At 41.4% G+C, this 27,442-nt stretch overlaps 1 protein-coding gene across 4 annotated transcripts in view; it reads left to right on the top strand.

The window, feature by feature from the left end:
- The window catches only part of P2RY8 (P2Y receptor family member 8), a 50,463-nt gene that overhangs the window by 9,710 nt on the left and 13,311 nt on the right, over positions 1-27,442 (top strand). The window contains exons 1-2 of one of the 4 annotated variants that reach the window (XM_042867291.1): positions 11,356-11,492; positions 15,173-15,259. The gene's annotated coding sequence lies outside the window, so the exon portion shown is untranslated. The other 3 variants (XM_042867293.1, XM_042867292.1, XM_042867295.1) reach the window with 3 other exon arrangements.

Raw genomic sequence — 27,442 nt, 5'->3', positions numbered from 1 at the left:
GCTTTTGCTGATATCAAATGGTCTCTGCTGTGGATTTGATCCTCCTGTTATTATTGTGTTGCGAAGAGTTTCAACAAAAGGCACGAATGAAGACCTGCAGATACACTCCTGAGGTATGCAATGGAAATGAAGATATGCTAGGAACTTCCTGAGAGGAGAATTTCAGAATTGAAAATGCATTTAATCTGTAATAGACACATATTAGTTTTATTTGGGACTTGAAAATACTGCTCTGTTAGAGCTTAGACTGAAAAAAAAAAAAAACCCCAACCAAAAAACAACCAAAACAACACAAAAAAGCACATACTGCTGTCAGTCACAACATGATTGCAACTTCTTTGGGAGACACTTCTTGACACTAGACACAGCTCAACTGGAAAAGCAAGAAAGGGGCTGATCAGACAGGGAATCAGAATGTTGTAGCGTAGGAATGGGCCCAAGTTAAAAATGTGAGTTGCACATTCGTGCAGGGGCCCTGCACCCTGCTGGACCACATCTTTTGAACTTAAAGAAATTCTTCTAAAGCTTCTTTCCTGTTTGCACCGTTAAAGGAAATGGCAGAAGACAATACAATAAACATTCAGTCATAAGGCAAAGGAATATCTGGACTGAGATCAGTGTTCAGTGTTACTTGGGTCAAGGGTAAAGTGCTGATGAATCGACAGAGTCTGCAGTTAAATGGATGGCAAGAAGACTCAGATTAGCTTTAGTCTGTCTACGTAAGCTCGATTTCCTCTTTGCATTTAGTTTTTGCATTGTTGGTACATGCAGTGTTGACACGTTATATGTACATTTTCTAATGGTGTCAAGGCTCTTGTTGTCCATTTATGGCCACAGCCCATCACGTAAAATGGCTCCTAATGTCTGAAACACACAGCAGAGCTCAGCACAGCTAAAAAACAGCCTGGCAGGGTCCTGGTGCTCCTCTCCCTCTCGCACTGGCACGGCAACCCCACTAGCTGCCCACAGCTTGGCCCTGGTCTCTCCCTGCTGCTGAGGCGAGCTGGCTGTGACAGCAGCTGTGCTCACTGGGACCTGAGAGTTGCCACAGTTGCAGCATGTGAGCCAGCAGGCTTTCACTTGAGGCTGCTGCTCCTCTGGAGAGCTGCAGCTGAGAGGACACCTGGCCTGGCAAGAGGCCAGCATACTTCTCCTCCCCCAGCTGTCCGTCACTAATGTAATGGCTTCCTGGCGGTCCTGCTTCCTTCCTCACTTCTTTCCCCTCCCCACAGAGCTTGCTGCAATGCCAAGCCTTCTGCGCAGACATTCAATAGTGGCTCTGGCCTGTGGAGAGGTGGCTTGCATGGCATGGTCTGCCCTCCAGAACCAGGTGCTGCTCTATGATCTCTGTCTCCTCCTCTCCCCAGCCATGACCTGCTTGAGGAGAGCCAATGCACCATCTGAGCTCTTCCTCAAACCTTCTCCAAGAACCTTCCCAGCACTGAGCAGGAGAGTTTTGCGAGCTCAACCCTGCAAGTAAACACAATGTGAACTTAATGAATGAAGCTGTAGCCATATGGGAAGGGCAGTCCATATGGAAGAATCACAGAATCACAGAATGGCCAGGGTTGGAAGGGACCTCAAGGATCATGAATCTCCAACCCCCTGCCACATGCAGGGCCACCAACCTCCACATTTAATACTAACCAGGCTGCCCAGGGCCCCATCCAACCTGGCCTTGAACACCTCCAGGGACGGGGCATCCACAACCTCTCTGGGCAGCCTGTTCCAGCACCTCACCACTCTCTCTGTACAGAACTTCCCCCTGACATCCAACCTAAATCTTCCCTCCCTCAACTTCAAACCATTTCCCCTTGTCCTGCTGTTATCTACCCTTTGAAAGAGTTGATTCCCCTCCTGTCTGTAGGCTCCCTTTAGGTACTGAAAGGCTGCAATGAGGTCACCCGCAGCCTTCTTTTCTCCAGGCTGAACAAGCCCAGCTCCCTCAGAACCTTGGCAGCTGTGACAACACTACTCCTGCCTTAGCAAAACTAGGAACAACATCTGACCCTCACTTTTTTATACAGTGGTCTGCAGGAATGATTACAAGATTACAAGTATTGGCTGACGCTTTTGTTGTAGAACTGGGATCCAGATTTCTGATTTGGGCTGCAATATCAAGCCCTTTGGAAATACACACCACCTAACCTTGCTTACTTTCTCATTCTGAATCTTTCTGTATCTTGTTAAAAGGATTTCTTAGCAAATTTGTGGCTGGAAAAAGCAAAAGCTTTTCTGGCTGTAAATGCCATACAATTAAAATTTAATAAGGTGTAAGATCATTTGTTCTATTTTTTCACCTTTTCTTTTTTTCTTAAAAAGAAAAAAATAACGGTCTTCTGTTGAGACAGTGATAACACCTTTAAGCAATGGTGCATGATAAATCAAGAAACTGGGTGGAGTGCTTCCTTCCTGTTATCCGTTTGTGATCAGTGAGAAGTGAGAAACAAGTAGGACATCTTACTTACTTACTTACAATGTATGAAAAACAAACTTTCTGCACTAAAAAGCCGAGGCTCTCCCACCAAGTTTTAGCTCTGGGCCAGATCCTGAGTCCTTTTAAATGCCTGTGGGACTGTCTCCCTGCTTTTCTTCTTTTCTCTCCCAGCAATTCTTCTTTTGTCTTTCCCTCTTGCTCAGAAGGCAGGCTTCTTTCTTGCACACGAATCACGCCCAGTGTTGAGATGTAAGTCAACATGTCATTGGAAGTTTTTTGGTGGCAGTAAAGACTTGAAAGCATCTGCTCATGTAGACACAGCAGAATCTATTTTCCCAGTAACTATGTGGTGCAAAAAGCAGACAGAAAGAAATAAAAAACAAAAGGTATCTTACTACTCTGTATAAACCACCTCTTGTTTCAAAACACTCTGTTCTGGAGTTGCTGGGTGCTCCAAATTATCTACTCAGTGTATTCCATTTGTCACATCCAACATCTGGGCAACAAAGACCAAGAAAAATGACCTCCAAGCGTGTAAAACATAACTGAAACATGCCAGTTGTTAAAAACAAAAACAAACCAAACAAATTCAAAGCATTAAAACCCTATTAGTTTTAACCACTATAAAATGTGATTCTGTAAGGTGCATGTGGGAACCTTATCAGGAAATGGCCATTTCCTATCTGTTTTGTCCAAGATTTGTGGTTACAAGGAATTAAGAAGATGGGCAGCCTGAGGAAAGTCCTTCCCACTTGTTCTTCCTTCCTATATCTAGCAGCTTAATCAACAAACAGGCTGGCAGGAAGCATTGTTTTCCTTCCAGTCTATCAACCTCTCAGTCAGCTGCCTGGGTTGCTTAAGGTGAGGAAAGAAACAAGACTTGTTTGTGGTTATGGCAGCCAAACTTTCTTGATGACCACCAGCAGAAGCTTTTCTAAAAACTGCATGTGTCTAATAACATAGCTTTTTACTACAGCCTTGCTCCTACTGAACTCAGTTGGTTTGTTCTTAAGGATCTCCAGCAGTGCTCCCTGAAATTGAGACCCAGGAATATACCCAACTGGGAAGACCTCAGCTGAAGTGATCTTAGTGGCTTTACCTGGAAACTGTGGAGTAGAAGACCAAGACAAAGCCCAGTTTTGGGGCAACACTCAATGGTCTCAGCTGTAAGAGTGTAGAAGGACCACCAGCCTGCTGCCTTCTACAGTACCACAGAAACCTCTCTCTCAAGCTGACACACTCTTTGGGAGGGATTCAGAGAAATGGATAGGTGACTGCTTAATCAGAGAGCATCCCATCTATCTAAACTTGAGGGTCTGGTTCTAAAAGGTGCTTGGAAAATGGCAACAAGTGAGTACATTATCTTCCAACCCAAAGCAGCTGAGCTACTAATGATTCTGCTTGCCCCTGCCTCAACAGAATAAAGTAACCCTACGGATTAAGGTCTGCATCTTATCTCTTCCCAGCTCTCTTCCTACAGAAATAACCTGTGAGGTCCAGTCCTTAGGCTGGAATTTAAATATATCTTTAATAAAGAAAAATGACAAAAAATTACATTATTTTATATGGCTGATGGGAAAATACTTCCAATCATTGAATAAAAAGGAAGGAATTTTTATCCCTGCTTTTTCTGTTCCCTTCCCACCTCTTTTCTATTTAGTGTGCTCAGTGGCTCCTTTACTCTGCCAGAGAAAAGTAAGGGAGAGACATATAGGAATCATACCCTGAAATAGCAAAAATAGGAAGAGGAAGTTGCTTTAGCGTTACTGTCAGGATTATCAAACTGAAATCTGCCTAGTGGGGGGTTAGTCAGGCCAGCAATTAGTCAGCAGTTTTCTAAATGATTTCAAAAGCACTTATTAGTTTTCCTGAAGATGAGTAAATTAAAGTTAAGGCTGTAATTTGTGCTATGCAGGTGGTTTTCTTCACTGTCAGGTCATGTACTGTTACACTTCATAGCTGTCTGCAGTGGAGGCATTCCTGTGCAACTCCGCTGATCATACTGTTGCAAGGAAAACCTTTCACCAGAATAAATTTCTCTATGATTTCATCTTATATTCTCACAGAGGGGACTGTGGTACCTCTAACACCACAATGTGATTTGGTTGTACCAGACGCTCTTCAAGTCATAGACAAGTCATAGAGTTGTCAATGGCAAGGAGACAGAGTGGAAAAACATGGGCCAAAAACGTGATCTCTGTGAAGTCAGAGGGATCCTTATGCAAGATTTCGTGTGCAGTCTGTGCTGTAGCTGGTTGTGCTATTGTGAGATTTCTGTGAATCAGGGCCATGGATTCATCATGCATTAGATGCATGCTGTGAGGCCATCAGCAGAGCAGGGAGAAGCTTAAATCTTAAGAATGCCAAACCCACCCATTTGTGGAAAGGGCTGTCAAAGGGCTTAAAATCCTCCTGTATGCTAAAGAACCAGAGATAAACATTTCAAGAATTTTCAGCGAATCAAGCATTTTCTTTTGAGCCGATGAAAACTTTATTTTCAGCTTAAATGCATCTTTTTTGTTCCCAATTTTTTTTTTTTTTTTCCCAAAGCAGTTGATGCTAAACTCATACAGGTGCTGTGAGATGGCAGCCACAGAACTGCCAGCAGAGGTCTGATGGATCAATTTCAGCTGCAAGGGACTGGAGTACCTGTTGCTGCTCAGTCCAAGCATCGTTTGCCTCCCAGAAACAGTCACCAGGCTGCAGATTCATTAACATTTTACACAGTATATAGCAGGAAAGGCATATTATACAGCTGAACTTGTAATTTCATGCATTCCACAGTGCTTCTGATGAGCCTTGGTTCTCAGCTCTGGTTTTCTGTCATTCCTGATTTACAAGCTGTGCCTCCTGTCTATTCCTACCAAATAGCTCTTTCTTCTTTTCCCTGCTCTTCTGCTTTGTCCTCTCCCTTGCACATCATAGACTATTCACTCCCCTTTGCCATCTATTATCACTCTCCCTCTCTATTGCAGTTTTTTTCACATATCTTACTTGCAATAGTCTCACTCACTTGTCCCCATTCATCTTCCACAAAGCAATGGAAATCTTGCTCAAGCTGCATGAAAAAATGTATAGCAAGAGTCTCATTTAGAGAATGTCTCCATCTTTGCATTGAAACCAGGGGACATGCACTAGTATGCCTGGAGTAAAGGTTATGGGTCTCAAAGTTCAGTTCTGGGTGTAGCCAGAACACTCATCTCAGTGTAAGAAGCAACAAGTATCACTAGATGTGGTAGAACAGATGTCGTTGGAGAGGTCCTGGCCCTAAATTGCAATACAGTGTCTAAAAAGCACCATGAAGAAATGCAACGCTCTTTTCAAGCAAAGACTTACATTATATACTATTACTCTTGCTACTAAATTGGGCAGTACTCATTTCCTATGACATTTTTTTTTTTGTGAAAAAAAAGTCAGTTTGAAAGCACTGAAATGAGTCATTTTATCTTTGAGAGTTTTTCACCCTTTATTTTTCCCTTGGGCAGAATTGCATGAACCTTCAGCTTGGAGAATGAATAACAAGAAGTTGAAATGTTTTGACCCTGTGAAAGTCTTACAGTTGGATATGGAAGCAGTTCATATGGCCTCTCCCAAGACAAAGTTAGACAGTTATATCTCCCACCATTCCATTCCATCATGTATCTAGTACATCTGGATGATGAATCCAGCTTTAGAAATAATTGGTCAAGGCTGTCCACTTATCTCATGGAGAGTGAGAGTTTCTTTTTCCTGGATAGCTCCATATAAAGTGGCACAATAGCAGTAAAATGATGGCCAGTCATAGCTGACATCTGGACTTCCATCAGATGTGTAAGGGCACCATAGCACAGCCAGCTCAATAGCATGGGCAAAAAAAAGTCACTGGGAGGATGAGGGCTGAAATAATGCATTCTGCCTTTCTCATTGCAGGCCATCATGTCTCAATTATGAGCTCTGGAGGGGGGTGGGGTGCTAGGGAGTGTGGAGACACAAGGATGAAGGAGATGCCTCCTTTTTCTTGACTGGGGTCACCTACCATCCCTCCATCTCCTTGAAGAACTTACCTTGCAACAGAGCAGTTAATGCTATGGCAATCTTGCCTTACTAGTACAGACAAAGTGTCTGAGTTCTGGCAGCTTGCACAGACCTCCTAGCAAAGGATGACAAAGAAGTAAAAGTTTACCAAAAACATGGTTCTCCTTCTTTTCCTTCCTCTCTGCTGTGATGCAGAAGGACATCACAGATCCTCTTTCATCCTCTCTGTTCTGTTTGCTGTTCTCTCACAGTTCTGGGACTTCTTCTGTCAGCTCTTGCCACCTTCTGTCACTTCTCCATCCCTTCCAGCTCCTTCTTTCTGTACAGGTTTACCTTTCCATTGACTCAATCCCAGTGCAAAGGACTTCCTCCTCCAGGTAGCTCATCCTCCACCACGCTGTTCACACTCCCATATTGCTGTGCTTACAAACCTGCCCCCCACACCTTGAACCCTCTCTTTGCCTCCCAATACATGTAGAATCATAGAATTCTAGAATTGTTTGAGTTGGAAGAGACCCTAAAAGTTCATCTAATTCAACTCCTCTGCAATGAACAGAGACATCCACAGCTAGATCAGGTTGCTCAGAGCCTTGTCCAGCCTGACCTTAAATGACTTCAGGAATGGGCCACCCACAACCTCTATGAACAACCTGTTCCACTGATTCCCCATCCTTATTGTAAAAAAGCTTCTTTCATGTATGCAGCCTATATCTCCCCTCTTTCAATTTGGAACTATTTGTCCTTGTCCTATCATAGCAGACCCTGCTAAAGAGTATGCCCCCTTCTTACTCAAAGCCCCCTTTAGATACTGAAAGGCCACTATCAAATCTCTCTGGAGCCTTCTTTTCTCCAGGCTGAACAGTCCCTCACAGGGGACAGTTGTTATGCTGTGTTGAGATGGGGTCAGGAAAGCCAAGGCACAAATGGAACTGGACTAGGTCCCTCTGGATGGCATCCTGTCCCTCAGGCATGTTGACCACACCATGCAGCTTGGTGTCATTCACAAACTTGCTGAGGGTGCACTCAATCCCACTATCGATGCCACTGATGAAGACATTAAACAGTTTTTGTTCCAGTACAGACCCCTTCTCCTTGTCCATTGTTATCGGATTGCCTGTATTATTCACTTGAGGCAGGGTATGCCCTTCTGGATTTTCCTTTTCTAGTTTGTATACTTGTAGAATCCCTTCTTGTTATTCTTTGCACCTTTTGCCAAGTCCAGTTTCAGACCAGGAGCATCGCTATACTGTCCCTGTTTTCACCACCTATGCATTTTCTTCTTGTTCTCCAGTTTGACCAGCGGGTTGCAGTGCAGCCATACTGCCCTCTCGCCTTCCTTTCCTGACTTCCTACACCTGGGAATGTAGAGCTCTTGTTCCCTATGGAAAGTTCACTTAAACATCTGCCAACTCTGCTCCCTCCCTTGTCCTTGAGGGCAGTTTCCCAGGGAGTTTTGTTGTCTAGCTCCCTGAACAGCTTGCAGCTGACAATAGCCACACTCCAGCCATGGGAATCATCCCAATAGGTCTTGTTGATGGCAAGTATGCCATAGGTTTCTAGAACTAGGCCTTCAGGAAGAGTGGGGTGTCAGTTTGCCTTTCTCATATTTGTTGATACCACAGCTAGCATCCTGCTACATGCTCCAGTTGTCAGGTCTCCCTCTCTTTATGTTGACTGCCAGGTTGTGTCTGTCAGGGGGATGCAAAATACTGTACATTTGTTGCTCTGGGAATGAATAAACACATTTAGCCTTAGTGCAGCTCCCCAGTATTTCTTTTTGCTCTATTTTTGTGTAAGATTTTGTTACGCCTTGTGGCCGGGGAGCCTTCAGTGCCTTGAACAAATCAAATCCCCTTTCACGTATTCTTCTTCTGGGCGCCAGAGCCAGAGGCACATTCAGGTCACCCTCATGACTGGTGCAGATTCACTCCAGAGGAAACTCACTGCAATGTCTGTATAATTAGAAGCTTTCTAACATCATTAAAAAATAATAATCATCATTAATAGAGTCTTCTTAAATGTCTTTCAGGAACAAAAATCACACCCCTGTCTCCCAGGAGAATATAGTCAAAGTGTAGATTCATACCAACAGTGGAAGGAACACAAATATTCATAAACCGAGATGGCTCCAGGGCAGGCTTGCAAGATGAACTCTTGACCTTACTTAGCTCAGTAAGGTGACTATGGGCTTGCAGAGAGCTGCAAATTCACCCAAAGAAAATTGATCTATAAAAATCTACAGCATCACTCATAGTCATTTTGAAAGACGTGATCAATTTTCAGAGTAATGATTTCGTAGCAACTAATTACTTGCTCAGGAAATCTGAACATGGACAAATGGGTTCTCTCAAGTAGCCTATCTTGAAACAATAATAATAGTAATTATAGTAATAATAATTGTAACACTCATTATAACGTTCTATACAGTTATAACATTATATACAGTGGTCCTATAATAGTGGGTCCTATAATATCCTATAGGACCACTGTATTTCATATTTTTTTTTACCAAAAGTATATACTGATTATTTTTTTTCTGAAAATACCTTTGAGAATTTGTAGAGGGGAAATTTTAAAAAATGCAGTGAATAAGAGTTGTAAAATTCGAGATATTTTGCACCTTTAGGGATCAAAAAGTAGAAATGGAGCTCTATTTCTAACCTGCTATGTTTAAAATGAAAGAAGACTTTTTAAAAAATAACTGAGGACCAGATTTAATTAATTTTTAGGATGTCTCATTCAGTATTTTTTGCATACTTTGAGGTTGTGAGACTGAAACTCCTTCCTGTTTACCTGCAGGCCCATGGTGAGAAGTGGGTCTGACAGCTGACATGGACAAACAGTTAATTCAGTTTTTTAATGTGAAAGTGGAGGATTCAAGGCAAGAGGAACTTCAGTCTGTTCTGCAGCCACATTAAATATAAAAGTCTCAGATGCTTCTGCATATGAAGCAATATAATAAATAGCCCTAGCTTGAGGAATCACCTGCTTACAATGAAAACCATGACTATCCTCATCACCTTTGGGGCAAGGTGTGAAAGAATTAACACTGAAGGCAGATCACACTCCTTGGTGCCTCATGGGAGCATGCATCATGAATTGCTACTACTGGAGATAATGCTTGTGAAGGATTTTATTTGTTTATTTTAGAAAGCAATTTCAATACAAATTATGCAAATGTATATATATATCAAAAGGAAATCTTACTCACTGTTAAAACTCTCAGATAAAGAATCCTATATGTTCCTGTTTCTCATCATTGCCTATAACCAAGATGCCTGAGATGGCTAGCTCTGATGTAGATATCCGGAGTGTGAGTGTCCAGGACCTGGTGAGACAATCCTACCCCTTCCTGTTCTCTGGGGGAGGAAGCCCCAGAGTGTGTCTGCCTGTCTGGAGGAACCTCAGTCCTGTCCAACACACATACAGAAGAACCCCATTTCTTGAAACCCACCCCCCATCAAGAGCTGGACAAGGTTTAGCTCTGATAGTTGTTACTGAAGTGATTGATGTCATTTGTATAGTGCATCTCCCATGGAAAATTTCTGGAGCAGTCTCGCTGATACTTCAAGTCTGTTTGATCTGTTCAACTTTAGTGAGAGAAATTGACTAGATCCATCCCTGTTATTTCTGTGGGCACTAGATATGTTTTATGCAGAATATTATTCATCATTGGAGCAGCTTTCAAATCTGTGTTTCATCCTCCTCATTAGCCCTCCTCCTTGTGCAAACAGGAAGGTGTGAGCATCTGATGCAAGAGAGGGGGAGAGCCTTCTCCTTCCCACTAGAGGAAATGCTGCAGTTTGCAGGCTCAGGTATTGCTGTGTGAGGTGCACAAAATATAGATTTAGCTCTTCTCAAAGAACAAAAACCTGAACCAATCTGTCTGAGTGCTTTAGCTATGAAACTGTCATGCAAAAGTGTATGCTGATGACATTTCTATTCTCTCTTCCTCTACCAACGCCCCAAATGCAGGGAATGACACTTCTCTCCCCCATAGTGTTTTTAAACAAAACCTACACATGCCTACGTGAGGAGACTTCAGAGCTGAGGAAAAGGCATGCATGTGTGTCCAGGACTTGCTTTCTAAATCGTAAGAAAAGGAGAAGGGTTCTGTGTTACCATCCATATTGTTAGAAATGTTTTCTTCCTTGGGCTGCAGCTTTCAGGTGAGGGGAATACATTCCAGGGTCCTGATTGCCACCCAGACTTGGAAGGAGAAATCCCAAGTGCCACCTCATCTTCAGCGTGGGAGTACCCCAATGATGGTGAGTATTCCTGGAAGGACTGTCCCTTACTAGCTCCCAGGCCAGTGGTTTTATGTAATGCTCAGACTCAGAAATGCCTTTCACCTGAGCAGGTACATACAGCCAAGGGAGTAGGGCTCATGCAGCAGAAGGTTTTTACGTACAGAAGACCTAACTTCTGGTGTTGCAGTATGCCCAACTTTCACATAGAGACCCTGTGTGCATAAAAGTATCTCAGACCATATGCACACCAAATGCATGTCCAGACTGCAATGGACACTGCTCTCTAAATAACAGCATTTTCTAGTTTTTGTTTTTTGTTTTTTGTCTTGCTCTGCTGGGTGACACAGCACAAGTCATGCTGAGAATATTGCTCTAAGCTTCTAAAACTGAGAGTTAGCTGCTTAAGACATTACTTAGTCATTTCCACATCTCATCACATAAGCTTCACACAACAGTAAAGTGTACTTTGTTACAGTTATGCAGAAGATGCTGCAAATTCTCTCTTCCATGGAGGTGATCAGAGACATCTTCTCTAGACACCTGCATGTTCTCACTGTGAAACAGAAATCAAGTGTAGAGCATGGCATTAGTTACCAAGTTGCAGTGGAGGGGAGGATGGATTTTTTTGCTGTACTTGAAAAAGTGAAGACAGTGAGGAAGGAGTTAATCGTTACAAAATACGGAGGTCATTTCCTGAGCCCTGTGGTTGGATGAATGCAAACTTTCAACTATTTCTAATTCTTCTCTGGCATTTAAGAGGCTTTCAATGTGCACTGTGCATCTCAAATCAGGTAAGGACTACAGCTTTTCATTTCTTGTTGGTTTTTTTTTTTTTTTCAAAATTGATTTTTAGTGGAGTTAAACTCAGCCAAGGCTGATTTTCTCACCCTCCTATTATTTTCATCCAAAGGGAGAACAAAGTTCCTTGCATCTAAGAAGTGCATGTGTGTCTTTGTCCCAGATGACTGTGAGCATTAGTAATAATGTAAATACTGTGTAGGTTAGTAAGAGAGAAACAGCAATGAAGAAGTTAGGCTACTATCTGTCAGAAGACAGAATGATTACAGCAAATACTGCAGTAAAAGAGAAAGAAGACTCTTACCGCTAGTTTTGAGGAGTTCTCTCTGCAACTGTGATCAAAATAAGGAGTTACCAGGTGCATGGTTTGCTTTAGTACAGAAGGCAGTAAAAATCTTAATGTTTCTTCAGTGCTTTTTTTTTTAAAGGAGGAAGAGTGAGCTGCTACATGCTCTTAGAAAAAAAAAAAAAACAAAAAACAAAAAACAAAGTTTGGACTAGTTTGATTTGTAAAACTTTATCTGGTAACTATCTTCAGCTATTGCAGAGTCACATATTATAGTCATCCTGAGATTGTTCCTGAGGTTTGCAGCAACTGAATGTACACACAGAAGCATATCATAAGAAGATGTAGTTTTATCAGAGTCTTCTGATGCACGAAAACTACGCTCAGACAGAGTGGCACCAGAAGGAAGTCTCGTAACAGAGTGCACTCTTGCATACTGCATTTGTTGTCTCTTAATAGATGGGAAGAGACTATTTGTGTGAAGGGGTTTTTTTTTAATAGTTTAGACACAAACATAAAATAGCCTGTGTAAGGCAGTTATTGTAAATGAGTGCTGTCACTGGGTCGCTGCAGAAGGTGACATGCTGAGAGGATCACCGAGTGAAGTAATGGACTGGAGAATCAGTTCTTTGGCATTTACTTTTTTAAAATAATTCTTTTTGCTTGTAATCAGTTTTCATGTTTGGATATCAGCTCCTTGACTGTATTCAGTGCCTGATATAAATGATTTTTGGATTTTATGCGTAATGGTTAGGACAATCCAACCACTGTAGCTTCTGAAAGTATTTGTTTGCTTCAGAAACGTAAGTTCCATCAAATTTTGGACTTCATTCCTAAGTGATCTGCAGCCTTCAAACTCTGTAATAAAGTTTACCCTTAAAATATCCTGTGAAACAGAGATATTTTGTCACTGAAATCAAATGAACCCAACCCCAGGTGAGACAATCGTCACTTCTATTAATGATGATTATTATTTTTTTATAATATAAGAAAGCTTCTAATTATACTGGCATTGCAGGTGACACCAGGTTTGTGTTGTGGTTTTCCCAGAATATATGATCTGATCAAGAATCCCAGTTCTTCCATTGCAAACAGCCGTAGGTTAGTTTAGACACAACCAGGAGGATGTCATCATGCTGCTAGGGAAGAGGCTACAGCGTGGAGAGAAGCATTTTCATCAGCTCAGTTGTATCTGAATATCACTGCTAAGCAGTTTGAGGTTCCTTACAGTTGTGCAGGACCTTAGCTGGTAAATACTTGTAATCTATGATGCATACTGAAACACATCACTACTAATACTGCACACTGCTAGATGAAAGCTGGCTAAGGTATGCCTACCATGGTCACATTTCACAGTTACTGCGTAGACATAGCTTGAGTGAAAATACACAGCAGCTTTGTGGGAGGAAAACGAACTGAACACAGGCATTGCTTGTCACCAGAGAGCAGATTCCCTGCTGCTTCTGCCTCCAGATTTTAGCATCACTTCAGGTACATTTATTGAAAATGTTTTATTCCCCTTTTGCACTGTGGGTTTGAGTTCCACTCATCTGTCTGTGCAGATAATTTTGCTCTCACTAATGGCTGTGTAAGTGCAGAAAATAGGGCGTCAGCTTAGATGTTTTTAAATGTTTACTCTCAGCATTCTCTTTGACCTTCAGCATCTTTCGCATGGGAATAGAGTGTACCCCTCAGCTGTCTGTCAGAAGCAGGCCTACATTGCATGTAGTGCCATAACAGGATGGAAAATAAACAGCGTTAGTTTACCTTTTATGGTAAATGTAGTCACCTCCATTATCTGCTGGCTTCTTGTTGAGTGGCTGGAGGAGAGAAACCCAGAGTGCCACAATCTAGCCTCAAGAGGTTACCGTGTGGTGGACTTTCTATCCTGCTTGAAAGTGAAGAGACACCAGGACCATTTCTCAAGGCATTTAAGTGATGCAGTAGTTTAAGTGATGCTGTAGCCTTACAATTCTACTTCATATTTACATAGTTTCCATGTTAAAACTGGTTTTGAAGCAGAAGTCCAAGGTGCTTTACCATTGACAACTAATGTTTGCAAAGCATCCAAATAGACAACTGACATTTTTTATATCAGATGCTCTTACTTTTTCAGAGTATATAATAATCTTCAAAATTGATCTTTTTCTTGGGGAAAAAAAAAAAAAAAGATTTTGTAGAAATAGGACACACTTGATTTGTACCTCAAGATTTTCCAGATAAAATTAGTTCATTTTATAAGTAAACATTGTTGGGACTATGCTTTAGGCTCATTTTCTCTTAGAGACAGATCTTCATATTCTGGTTAAAACTGGAAAGAAAAGTTGGTGTTCTGCTTGGGATGACTATTTATTTACATACAGAAAACCTGAGAGTGACTTTTAAGTGAACCGTTGGGGTCATGATTGTTAGATAATTTTAGGACAGGTAGTCATAGAATCATAGAATCATAGATTAGAATCATAGAATAGCTTGGGTTGAAGGGACCTCAAGGATCATGAAGCTCCAACCCCTCTACCGCAGGCAGGGCCACCAACCTCCACATTTAATACTAGACCAGGTTGCCCAGGGTAATATAATCCATTTTATGTCTACGTTTACTTGCTGAGAAATATGCACTGAGAAATATCCCACCGGCTTAACACGTGGAATTTGGTAATGTCAATTTGATCTGTTCCCTCTTTATACATTTTTCATAAGAGGCCTTCAGTTCTGACTGAAATTTTCCATTGCTAGTCTTATTTCTCAGTGTTGCACTGAAATATAAGTATGTTGAGTGTCTAACTAAGGCGAAGAACACAGTGAGAGAGCTTGTATACGCTTCATGTAGTAGCTCCTCTTTTCAAATGAATACTAGCCATCAGAGAACTTAAAGGAGAGATTTTCTCAGAATCAGAGATTGATGAGGAACCAAGAGTTCTCCAAGCCAGCGCACACACCTCTGAGCCGTTTTCATAAGGAGTGGTATGTTTTTGTCATATTTTTACACCACTGCATGAAGAATTCATGCTCAACAGCTGGTGAATTGAAGTAACTTTACCATCAGGTCTTTGCTCTTGCAGTTCCTTTTTAGGTCTTGAAATAACACGAGATGTTATGTACCAGTATGGTCATGATGAAGCAACTAGGTACACCTGATTCATATCACACCTCTCTCAATAAGAAAATACAAACTTACCAAAAAGCATGTGCCCTTTTATCTTCCCTTCTTCAGATATGCATATGATGTATCTTTAGCAATCAAGCATAGATAGCTATACAGCTAATAAACTGTGTTTTATGAGAGGCAGTGTCATTAGTGCTTGCCACCTGCCACTAATTGGCATCTTTAAACATTTTTTAGTAACAACTGATTTTTAAAAGTTTTTCCTTTGGTCCTTTCTACAGCTCTTACTCAGAGAGGAAATTTGACCTGCTACAGCACGGAAACATCAGCAGTGACCATGGCGAGACAAATTCCTTAGGGAGCTGCCTGTAAGTCTGATCAACACTTAAGATGAAAAGTGCTGCATATTCTTTGACAGGATGTTACATGCAGAGTTTAGCTATATAAGGCAATTTCTGAGGCAATAAGGGAATATTCAGGAACACAAGTTTCTGCCGTGAGCAGCAGGTGAGTAAGCACAAAGAAAGGAATTACCTTGTAAAGATTGTTTTGTTGTTGTTTTTTTTTTCACCATATGTTCTCAAAGATACGGTTAGTTGTTGAGATTCTTTGAACTGTGCCAAATGAAATCCTGTTATCCCAGAATCCTGGGTATACTAAGTAGACCCCATTTCTGTGCTGTAGTGATTCTGCAGCTGAAGTTGGGAAAAGGAATCTTTTGTGCTTTTATTATTTCTCCTTGTGACAGTTGGCAGTGGGGGGAGCAAAGGGAAATCCTCCTGGAGTACGGGGCAAGAGGTAGGATAGGAGATCATGGATAAGCAGGAATAGAAATGCTGAGAGAAAGAAAAAAAAATACAGGAGGAAAGCTAGCAATCCAGAATTGAGGGAGATGAGGATGGATGTATCTGGATAGCAGCTAATGGGGAGAAGGAAAAACTCACTCTGGATTACATGCTACATGTAAGTAGGTTGTAGAGGACAGAAAGATGTGATCCTCTTAGCTCATTTCTTGAAATACTCAAAAAGAAGAGGAGAAGGGAAGGGAAGGGAAGGGAAGGGAAGGGAAGGGAAGGGAAGGGAAAGGAAAAAAAGAAATATCCATGTCACAGAAACCTAAAAGGGAACTTCCAAGGCAAAGTAGGTTTGCCTGCACCCTCTAGTGGTCTAAACAGGAATGACATTTTTCACTTGACATCTTCAGTAAAACTACCATTTGTTGGAATTTGTCAAACTTTGTTCCTCAGCCAATCTGAGACATCTGTAACAACTGTTCCCAGCCTCTGAAACAGGATGGCTACATCCAAACTCCTTTTTCTGGAATGATCTTTAGTCTATGATAACTCCTAAAGTTAAGAGAGTATTAATTTGTGTGAATCAAAACTGTAACAAAATTATAATCATAGAAGCATAGAATATCACAAGGTGGAAGATGCCCACAGGAATCATTGAGTCCAACTCGATGTGCGCAGGACCACCTAAAAAACAAATCCTGTGCCTGGGAGCAATTTCCAGACTCTCCTTGAACTCTAGCAGCTCGGGGCCGTGCCCACAGCCCTGTGCATCCCGTTCCCCGCCCACCGCCCTGTGGTGCAGCCCCTTTCCCTGACCCCCAGCTGCCCTCCCCTGACAGCTCCATGCCGTTCCCTGTCGCTGTCACACAGAGCAGAGCTCAGCGCTGCCCCTCCGCTCCCTATGAGGAGCTACAGCTGCCATCAGGCCTCCCCTCAGCTCCTCTGCTCTGTGCTGAGCACAACGAGGGGCCTCAGCTGCTTCTCATATATCCTGCTGTCCGGACCCTACACCATCTTGATAAATCTCCTTTTGACACTCTCCAATAGTTTTATGTCCATATTCTCATATGTGGTCCCCAAACCAGCACTCAGTGCTCAGCACAGTGGGAGTGGGACATCCCCACTCCTCGCTGGGTGTCAGTGCTGGACTGCTGATGTCAGCTTGCCATCAGCCACAATCCCCTGACCAGGTAACCCTGACCAGGGTTACCCGGTCCCAGATGCAGAGTCTGGCACTCACTTTTGTTAAAGAGGTTGGTGGTGGCTCAGCTCTTTAATCAGTATGTAACCACACAAGGAAGTGAATTTAATGGCCTGAGCCCAAGTTTTGACAGTTTGATTTACCAATATTGACTTAGATTCAGTGTAGTAGCAACTTCTTTGTGTATATGGAAGATGGTACAGTCCTCAATCATATAAGTACAGATAAAACAGAAGAACACTTCATCACACAAAAAATCAATCAGTCACTCATTTAGAGGGAAACTAAAGCATGTAAAAGCCCTTACATGATTGCTGCTGAAGGACACATGCTGACTGGAGGTAGGACTGCAGGAAGAAATGGGAGTAACCTTGTGATTTGATGCTTGAGTGATGTTCTGGGAAATCAGATTCTGTCAGTGATTCTGCCTGAAAATCTTGGGTGATGCTGAGAGTAAGTGGATGCATAAAAATACCTGAAATTAAGCTGAGATAAAACTTTATAGCTTCAGCCCAAGTGGAGACAATTCTCACTCAGTCACTGACTACAGTCCCTGATAGTCACTTCTTATATCATAACATAGCAGTACTTAGGATACTTAAGGGCAAGTACAGAGCAGATATCCATTTGCAATTACAGGGCAACAGGTTTTGACAGGACTGAGAGAGCTGGCCATGTGCCAGGAAGGAGCATGGTTGAAGTATGTAATTAAAATTGTTTTTTTCTTATAAATACAAATGCTTTCTTTTTAAGTACATGTAATTCTTTTTCTAGGGCATTTTCCTAGGATAAAGATGCGACACATTCAATGCTCCCTTTGGAAAGAATTAAAAACCTTGACCATTTCCTTCCTTAAAAGTATACAAACTACCACACTCAGGGCTGATTTGCACTTAACCAGTTGAAATTGCAACCTTGATAAATGAGGAAACAGTGGTCATTGGACAAAAGAGGAGCAGATGCCTGAAATATGGTTCAGCTAGAAGACAAAATAGCTGATCTCTAATTTGGTTTTCTGAAATACTGTTTCACATTCAGTAGTCATTGGATAATCCCAGTCTAAAGAGTAGCGATCAGACTATGACCAATCTTTTATGGATAACTTCCCCAGTGTTTTAGACTAGAGAATCCCATGCCCTCCTGCACGGTGCTTTCATCTTTCCCTATGCAGTCACGTCAATATATTTTTTATTGCGCATCTTTTACATGAAATACAGGCTGTACACAGCCATTTCATGGTTAAAGCAATCTCTTGCTCAGATAACCATTTCCATGGTGAGACATGGTAGGCAACCTGGGGCTCTGTTTCCTGACCATAACCGCTAGTGTGTCATTTAGAAAGTGAAGGAAGTGTTTCTTTTCTGTCAGTCATCTTAAAAGACTATAACAAATAATAATCATTTTCCAGAAATAAAAGGAAACAGATAATCTTTAAAAAAAAGTATTTACAAATAGGTTGAAGGCTTAGGTGTTCAAGTAATCTTCCTAAAGAAGAGAGGGTATTCTGGGAAACTCCTCAAGATTTTGTTCCAAGTTTTCATATAGTCTGTTTGGTGCGAACTAAATCAGTCTGAGGGCTGAGTTCATGCTATTCCTCATCATCTTACTATTTTGCATCCCATTCTGAGACAAGTAAATCACAGAAACAAAGAATCACATGTCAGGGATTGGAAGGGACCTCAAAAGATCATCTAGTCCAATCCCCCTTAGCAGGAGCACCTAGATAAGGTCACACAGGAACACATGTCTCCAGAGAATGTCTCCAGGGAAGAAGACCCCACAAGCTCTCTGGGCAGCCTGTTCCAATGTTCTGTTACCCTTACTATGAAAAAGTTTTTTTCTCTTATCAAATTTTCATTGATACCTTAATGTTTGTGATTCTCATCTCATAGAGCATGAAGTCTTTTTTCATATCTGCTTTCAAGGGGTTAAGCTTTCAGAAAAAGCCACCAATTCAGAGTTCCTCATTTTCTAATATGTACTCAAAGACACCTGGGTCTGACTTGAAGAAGTATTGAGCACTTACAGATCTGAATATAGTCTACAGAAGAGTAATGTCAAATGCTCAGAGAATTGAAGACTTAGGCAACTCAGGTTCTCTATTGCTTACTTTCCTGTCTGCAATACAGAGTCAAATAATTTTCATAATAGAGAAAGGCTGAAGATAAAAACTTTGCAGTTCTTTTTGAAGCACTTTTCATCAACATTGCAGGCTACAGAAATACCCACTAATAAATTATTTATTTGGCATTCAGAACAAGAGGTTGAACAGTGCACTTAACATAGGGTCTAGTTGTCATTCACTGAATAGTGAGAAGAACAGTCTAAAGCTTTCTGGTGGTTTACTTTGCTTTTGGAATACTGCTAGGAGAGCACTGGTTCCAGTACAAATCTTATGGAAACAGGCAGGCTTAAACTTGTCCATTTTGCATCCAGCTGAATTGTTAAGTTTCTTGGCACTTGAGCTGTTTGCCTCTCTTCAGCTTGTTGATTTCCAGCTTTTCCCTAGTTTGATCGTTACACTACAAAGCAATCAGGGGAACCTGCTGACAAGATTTGGGCTCCCACATTCTTCAGTAGTTTATCCATCCATTAGAGCAATAACTTGCCTGAGCTATAAGAGCACTCCTTGACAACAAAGGAAAAGATATGTTCATAAGAGATACCTTCCCCTCCCCTCAATTTCAGGTCACAGCACAACTGATGATTTCAGTTATTCAGTATTTAAATAATCAGTGCAATGATCAGGGGTATTGTGGTCATTAGAAATACATATCAGTAAAAAAGTTTGCAGATTTTTCACAACTGCAGCTAACACAAGTTGGCTGCCAAGATTAAATCCTTCAGTTAAGCTAAACTCTTCTTTATACCTGCATGCAATGTTGCTTCATGAGCCTAAATTGTAGATAATATCAGTTGCCCTTTCTTGGTCCATTGATGCCATCACTCCATTGTTGAAGGCCCCTGAATTGGTCAGGCACAATCTGCCCATGGTAAAACATGCTGGCTGTCTCAGCTCACCTTGCCTCATATGTGACTTAAAATAGCTTCCAGCAGTATGTATTAGGTGAACTCCCAGACACAGAGGTTAGACTTACTGGTCTGAAGTTCCCAGGGTTCTCCTTTCCCACTTTTCTTAAAAAGGGGAATGATGTTTCCCTTTTTCCAGTCACTGGAGACTTCACCTGATAGCATGAATTTTCAAATATTGTGGAGAGTGGCAACCACATCAGCCAGTTCCTTCAGGACCCTGGAGTCCATGTTGTCCATCCTTGTAGACTTCTACACTATTCAGCCTCATGAGGTGGTTTCTGACTTGCTCTGCTCTTACAGTGGGAGGGATTTTTCTGATCCCCACCTAGATGTTCAGGGATGTGAGAGGTGTGGGAATCAGACTGCCACTGAAGACACAGGGAAAGAACTCACTGAGTACCTCAGCCAGTTCTCCTTTCTCATTTATCAAAGAGGGTATAGTGTCTTCTGTCTCTTCTGTCTGGAACAATGCAACAAAAATGCAGAATTGAGCCAGGCAACTTATTTCTCTGTTGAAAGCCTTTCTCACTTTCTGGTCACCATGCTAGGATGGGATATATGGACAGGATGTATGCTACAGAGCAATAGAACAAGTTGCCCAGAGTGGTTGTGGGAGATAGACTATCTCTTCCTTGGAGATAGTCAGTGACCACCTAGACATGGTCCTGCTCCCTTTATCAGTGGAGTTGAACCACATGGACCCAGAAGTCCGTTACAATCTTATCCATTCTGTGATTCTATGATTCTCAAGGAGTTTCACAAGAGAAAAGTCAACTTCTGAGGACCTACTAAGATCTTGGGGGATTCATTAGCTGACTGAGTGGGATTATAGTATGGAATACTTGTCATGAACTTTGATCTAGAGAAAAGGCATTTGGACTTCTTCAAAAGAAGGAAAGGCAAGTACATTTAATTGAAGCTGCTGAAGCTTTCAATAGACAGTGCCAGCAATCCATCCAATATGGGACTGGTTTGCAATATCATGATCATCAAGAGGTAAACTAGATGCACAAGCCAAGGAGGTACAGCTGCAGAGGAAGCACAATCTCAGAGGGTAGAGATGGGCATTTGTGGCTGATAGTCATAGCACAGTAGTCAGGCCTCTGCAAATTCATAGGCCTAAACAACTTGTTGGCATTTGCTCCAACCTGCTCCAACCTCACAGTACAAGAGAAAAGATTTCCTCACAAGCTGAATTATCAAAATGTACTCTTAATTCTAACACTGAAAAAAAAAGAGGCTTTAGAAGCTGAAATCCTCTGTTGTTTTCACTGCAAGTGCTTAAATTCAAGACTGAGATCTTCCTTAGCTTAGAAGCAAGGTCTGAAGTGATCCACAGCTGTGGAGGGGGAAGATTACTTTGAAAGCTGTATCATTCTGAGAACCCAATATGCTATAAATAGTCTAAGCATTTGCTGAGGACTTACCAGAGTAAATCCTAGTAAATCCTGCAGCTAGTAGAAAGGTGGTGATGCCATGTACCTTTTAATCCTGTTGATGCTGGGAGTACTCTCTACAGACTAAAGATGTTGAACTAATCTGGTTGGAACCAAACATTTTTGCACAGATTAGCCACCATGCTATAATCATTTTTCTACAACGTATCTTTATTCCTGAAGCTGAATTTGTTCCAGTTTGCATGGTGCAACTGAGTTATAATGTAAATAGTTGAGAATGAAAAAGTGTAGTATTTTGCATTGTGCTTAAACGGAGACGTCCCAGTTTATATGTTTTATATAAAGTGACAGAAAATCTTACTGGTTCATGGGTGCTGTAGATCCAAACGTTACCTCTCTGAAGACAAAGAAAGAAAAGAGGAAAGAAATAAAGAAAGAAAGGAAAGAAAGGAAAGAAAGGAGGAAAGAAGGAAAGAAAAAACTGTAAAAGTTATCATTTCATTTACAGCTAGAATACAAACAGCAGTGGCATGGAGTTGGCACATGATATGACCTAAAAATAGGAGTTGAGTATGAACACATGTTCAGCCTAAAAAGTAGTCAGTCTTGTGATTAGTGTGACCATTTCAAAATATTTCCTGTTGTGATTGAAAAACCTTTAAAAAGAAAGGATGGGTTTTATCTGAGCAATTTCTAGGTGTCTTCTCTTTCTCTTAGTCTTGGAAAAAAATATGGTTTTCTTCTATGTTAAATCATCAGACAAATAAAACTAGATTACAAACCATGCTTTTTGCATAGTGTAGTTTATAGCACTCTTAACAGAGTGCTCTAAAGCCTATCAGTCTGTATGCAAATGACTTTAATGTGTACCTTATAGAATGCCTTAGAGGTAACATCTAAAGAGATGGTGTGGGACGGTGAGTAGTTTTGAAGTGAGGAAACCGCTTTTTAAATTCAGTTTTTGTGTTTGCTACTTTTTGAATTTTTTTTTTAAGGAGATTCAGAGAACTGAAAGAGGAACCCGCACTGAGCAGCACGTCCTAACTTGTAAAACATTTTCCCCACATCATGTGATGAAAAAAATTTTATCACTGCTCTCTTACCGTTGCTATCTGAGAGGTTCAAGCACTACGGCTCTTCTCACCTCACCTCTGGTTCTAGAAGGGGCTACAAGAATTTACTTTGCCTTTGTAGACTCTTTTAGGAGTATATCATTCAGAAACTTTACTAAAGAAGGAAATCAATTTATTTTAAAGCTTAAAACTCTGCTTTACATTTCTTCCTCTCTATGTGTATTTATGACTGTGAGTCAGAGCAAGAGACTGAAACATACACAGGAAAAAAATAAGGACACTAAAACATCTCTCCTGAAATCTATATTGCCTTTATATTTTTGAGATGAGAATCTCCCTGAGATATTTAAAATAAAAGGGACCTGGATCTGTTTCCTTTAGTCCATGAATGACTTCCAGAACGGTGGCTTTTTCCATCATTTGGCTGCCTACCGGCAGTAAAAGCCCTGTGGGTGGTGATGCTTAGTGACTACCACAGGCATCAGTGACTCCACCTCATACACCCCACCAGGTCTCCCTGCCGTGTGGACAGACCCTGTTCTGTTCATAATGACAGTGGGGCTGGGCCGCCCTGTGGGAAAATATGGTGATGGTCCTGCTTCTCTGACCATGGATCCCAAAACAGAGATGGGAACAAAGTTGTAAGAAAAATTAAACAACCTCCACGTTTTTCAAGAGAAGCAGAAAAGTTGTTGGTGCTGGTCTTCTTGAATGCAACTGCAATGGGCAGGAGAGCAGGCTGTGAGAGCACAGTCCTGTCTTTGCTTCCACAAAGCAGAGAGCATCCTCAAGGTTTCAGAAGAGAAGACCACTGAGAGGATTGTGGGAAGGTTTCAGCCTCTGTCAAACCACCAGCAAGGGATCTCCCAGGAGCAATTCTCCTTTGAGACTTATGCCTCTATAGCAGAGGCACAACAGAAAAAGGGAACCAAAACCTTTTGATAGGGAAGCCCTCACGAGAGTTCAGGTTTCAAGCTTGAACTTTTCTTCTAACAAGTCTCATTTCTCATCAGTTATTTCCATGTATTCTGCATTTCTTTGGGGACAGCAACCTGTACTTTAGTGCTATAATAATACTGATAAATTAGACAGCTCCAGTGAGAGCTTTTGGTCACTGGAACTCTGCATCAGTAGCTGACAGCAGTGCTGCCTGGTGCAGGTTTGGGTTGTTAGGTCTCTCCTCCCCACTGGTTCCCTGGTGTTGTGCAGTGGCTGTCTCAGGCCTGGAATGTTCTGATTAGGCTGCATGCCATCACACAATGGAGAAAGCATGTCAGCATGGCACAGGCTGGCACTGGCAAGGTGACCTCAACAGCAGAGGTTGGCCCTGAAACTCAGGGGAGGAGCCTGATCTCAGGTCAGGGCTTCTGCTGCTGAGCAGGACCAGGACAATGGTAGAAGCCTAGGTCACCAGATGCGCTATTGACATTATATTCTACTTATTTTGGTATTTAACTCTTCAAAAGTCTGCATCACATGTTGATGCAGCTGAACTGTTTGTTGGATGTGACACAGAGTTTCCTGCAATACAATCATACTAATCCTTTAGCAGACCAGCCTATACTGGCAGCACCGTGTCAGTGTTTGTCCTGGCCATACAGTTTTTGGAGGTTACGTCTTTCCATCAGATTCATCTGATAGCTAAATGTCAGATTCTCAGCCATAAAACAGGGCGATCACTCCCATCAATTTTACACTCTTTGCATATCTGTAGAAATAGCTCCTGGGGATAGGAAGGCCCTACACAGGGATCAGGAAAGGTTGGATCGCTACACTGAGGCCAATGGGGTGAGGTCCAACAAGACCAAGTGCTGGGTCCTGCACTTTGGCCACAACAGCACCAGGCAATGCTACAGGCTTAGGGCAGAGTGACTGGAAGACGGTGTGGATGAAAAGGACCTGGGAGTTGGCTGACTCTCAGCTGAACTTGAGCCAGGAGCGTGTCCAGGTGACCAGGAAGGACAATGGCATCCTGACTTAGATCAGAAACAGTGCAGCCAGAAGGAGCAGGGAAGTGATCATCTCTCTGTACCCAGCCATGGTGAGGCTGCACCTCGAGTGCTTTGTGCAGTTTTGGGCCCCTCACTACAAGAAAGACATTGAGGCCCTGAAGCATGTGCAGAGAAGGGCAGGGAAGCTGTGAGGGGTCTTGAGCACAAATCTTATGGGAAGTGGCTGAGCGAACTGAGATTGTTCAGTCTGGAGAAAAGGCTCAGGGGAAACTTCATCGCTCTCTACAATAACCCTGAAAGAAGGCTTTGGTGAGGTGGGGTCAGTCTCTTCTCCCAGCAAAGAGTGACAGGACAAGAGGGAATGGCCTCAAGTTGAGCCAAGGGAGATTCAGGTTGAATATTAGGAAAAATTTCTTCTCTGAAAGAGTGGTGCGGCTCTGGAGTGTGCTGCTCATGGAGGTGGTTGATTCACCATCCCTGGAGGCATTCAAGAAACTTTTAAATGTTGTACTAAGAGACATGGTTTAGTGAAGAAATATTGGTGATATGTGGACGATTGGACTAGATGAACTTGGAGATCTTTTACAACCTTGGTCATCTTTGATTCTACAGTAAAAATCTTGGGTTTGTTATGATTGTTATACGTGATCTACTTCAAACACTGCAGAAGCTGTTTGTCCAGTTCCTTCCTGGATTTTATTAATATCTTTTCCTGTCCTTTAAGAATATAGAGGATTTAATAACATTCCCACCCCCAATGTGTGTGTCATCCTGAACCACATGCTTTTCTGTGCCAAATGGCTTTCTTTAGTCTTCAGTTTAAAAACTGTAACCTTAACTTTTAGCAGCAGAAACTTTGATTGTTTCGGTTTAGGTTGAACTGTTTTTCCTGTATAGGCTCCAACTGTGCCAAACTTTTCCTTTACTCTTAGTATATTTGTATCACTTATTATACGTCAATTTTCAGTCGTACATTGGCACTCCAAGCATTCAGTAATATTTTAAAGAATGTCACTTGGAGGTCTGTGGTGGTACTGATAACTCACATTTTGCTTCCAAAGAGTTATCTCCTACTGCTCTGTTGCTGTTATTGACTTACTGGATCATAATCATGCTAGTTTTCAGAACACTTCAGTTTGTTTTTAGATATCCCATGAATTTCAGTATCTTACTCTTCAACACACAGTTTTCACCCAAACTGAAATAAATATCTATAAAGTACATGATCATCAGTCCATGGTATAATTTCCAGATGTATTTTATTTCTTTTTTATTGGGTGATGTTTTAACCTGTGCTACTGAAAGAGCTCCCATCTGCAGGAATTTTTTCTCCAGTTTGCTTTCCCTTTTTCCTGTAAATGCCTGTTCTCTTCAGAAAGTCAGAGACTTGCATGTCTGTTATGGGACTCCTTTATGGTGTGCTTGTGCTTTTCTTCTGCGTATTTATTTCTCGGCCAGATTATGACCTTCATTTTATTGTATCAGTAGGTTTCAGCAGGGCAGCAGTTTATTTTCCCCTTCATTTTCATCTCTTTAGGTGAAGAGCATTAGTTATGCCATTTTCAAGTGTTAGAGTAAGACAGTAAGTAAGAAATTGCATTTTCTTTTGCTACACCTGAATTTTCTGTCAAGTTCCTCTCTGTTCTCTATATTTGTCCTTGTCATTGCATTTTCAAGTTATACATTAAAGTCTCATCTCACACGGAAATACAGTTTAAGACTGGCTGATCTGTGGACCCCCTTTCTTTTTCTACAGTGCTTTGGTCCTAGTGAAGCTCAAGCTTCAAATTTTATCTGACCAAGTTTTTCATTAGGACTTGGAGTTCTTGTACTGTAGGATTGCTTTCCTTTCATGGAATATCTGAAATTAACTCTATCAAGTCACCTAACTGTCATTATCGTAAAAATTGCTGTGAATATACTATTTTTTTAATACATAGGTCAATAAATAGCACCCTCCAAAGCATTTTTTTTCCTTTCTTAGTATTTCTAAAGTTTCTTAATGCCTCATACTGCAATGATCCATTTATCTCAGGGCATTTCACTAGTGGTGAGGGGAGCTCAAGTTCAATGAAAGCCAACAAGTTGTTGCAATGTGTTGCCTGTAGATGAGAATACACACTAGGCACCCCTTCCCCACGCCCAAATTTTCATTAAATTATATACCAGCACGCTTCTTGATTAAAATCAGGCTCCTTTATACTTCTCAGTGCAGAAAGGGCATGTTAGACAGGAGTATAATCAAATGTTTACCTTATTTATACATTTAAGTTAGCTAAGCGCAGTGAAGATTTGTGAGAGAGACAAAAATCTTAACTAGAACACTTGCAGCTTAGTTCAACTGATAAGATTTCAACTTTGACCCACTGTGTCACCTGCATTCGATGACTTTCAGAAGAATGAAATGGTAGCAGATGTGGTTTCAGAGTGCTATTCTTGTTGCATCTCTGTATATTAGCATGACAGCACAAGTAGTTACAAAGGAACCCAACAAGTGGAGGAGCTTTTGTTAGAAATCACAGAATTGTAGAATCATAGGATCATAGATTCGTAGAATGGCTTGGTTTGGAAGGGACCTTAAAGATCATCTAGTTCCAGCCTGCTGAACTGGAGATTATGAAATGGCAAAAAAAAACAAAAAACATTTCTTCATACTTCTGACTGGTATCAAATTGAGAAGTCAGGAAAAAAGTGGCAAGTTAGGAGAAAAAAAAAAAAAGGCAAAAAAAAATCTCTTATTTTTCATCTCTTCTGCTGTGTACTCATGTAATGCTGCTTTTAAAACTAGGTCATGCATGCTAACTGATAATGTAGTTATTTCTGAGATTTCCCTAACAGGTTTGTTTCCAGTTTCTGCACAAATGTCTTAAATTAATGCTAGAATTACACTACATTCTATTCTAAACTCCAAACTCCAAAAATCATGTCAAATTATCCTTTCAGCTACATGTACAATATGGTGGAGCAAGCTGTTTATGGACTGCAGCATATATTAAATTGATCAACAGCTAAAGATTCTCATATCCTTAATGCAACTGGAAGAGAAAGCTATGGTTCTTTTCTTTTCTTTTCTTTTCTTTTCTTTTCTTTTCTTTTCTTTT

Source organism: Lagopus leucura, unplaced genomic scaffold (genome assembly GCF_019238085.1).
Source record: "Lagopus leucura isolate 7727_CA_CO unplaced genomic scaffold, USGS_WTPT01 Super-Scaffold_100001, whole genome shotgun sequence".
In the NCBI taxonomy this organism is placed as follows: Eukaryota; Metazoa; Chordata; class Aves; order Galliformes; family Phasianidae; genus Lagopus; species Lagopus leucura.
The sequence above is the reverse complement of the archived record's forward strand: the minus strand, read 5'-3'. Positions and strand labels throughout refer to the sequence as shown.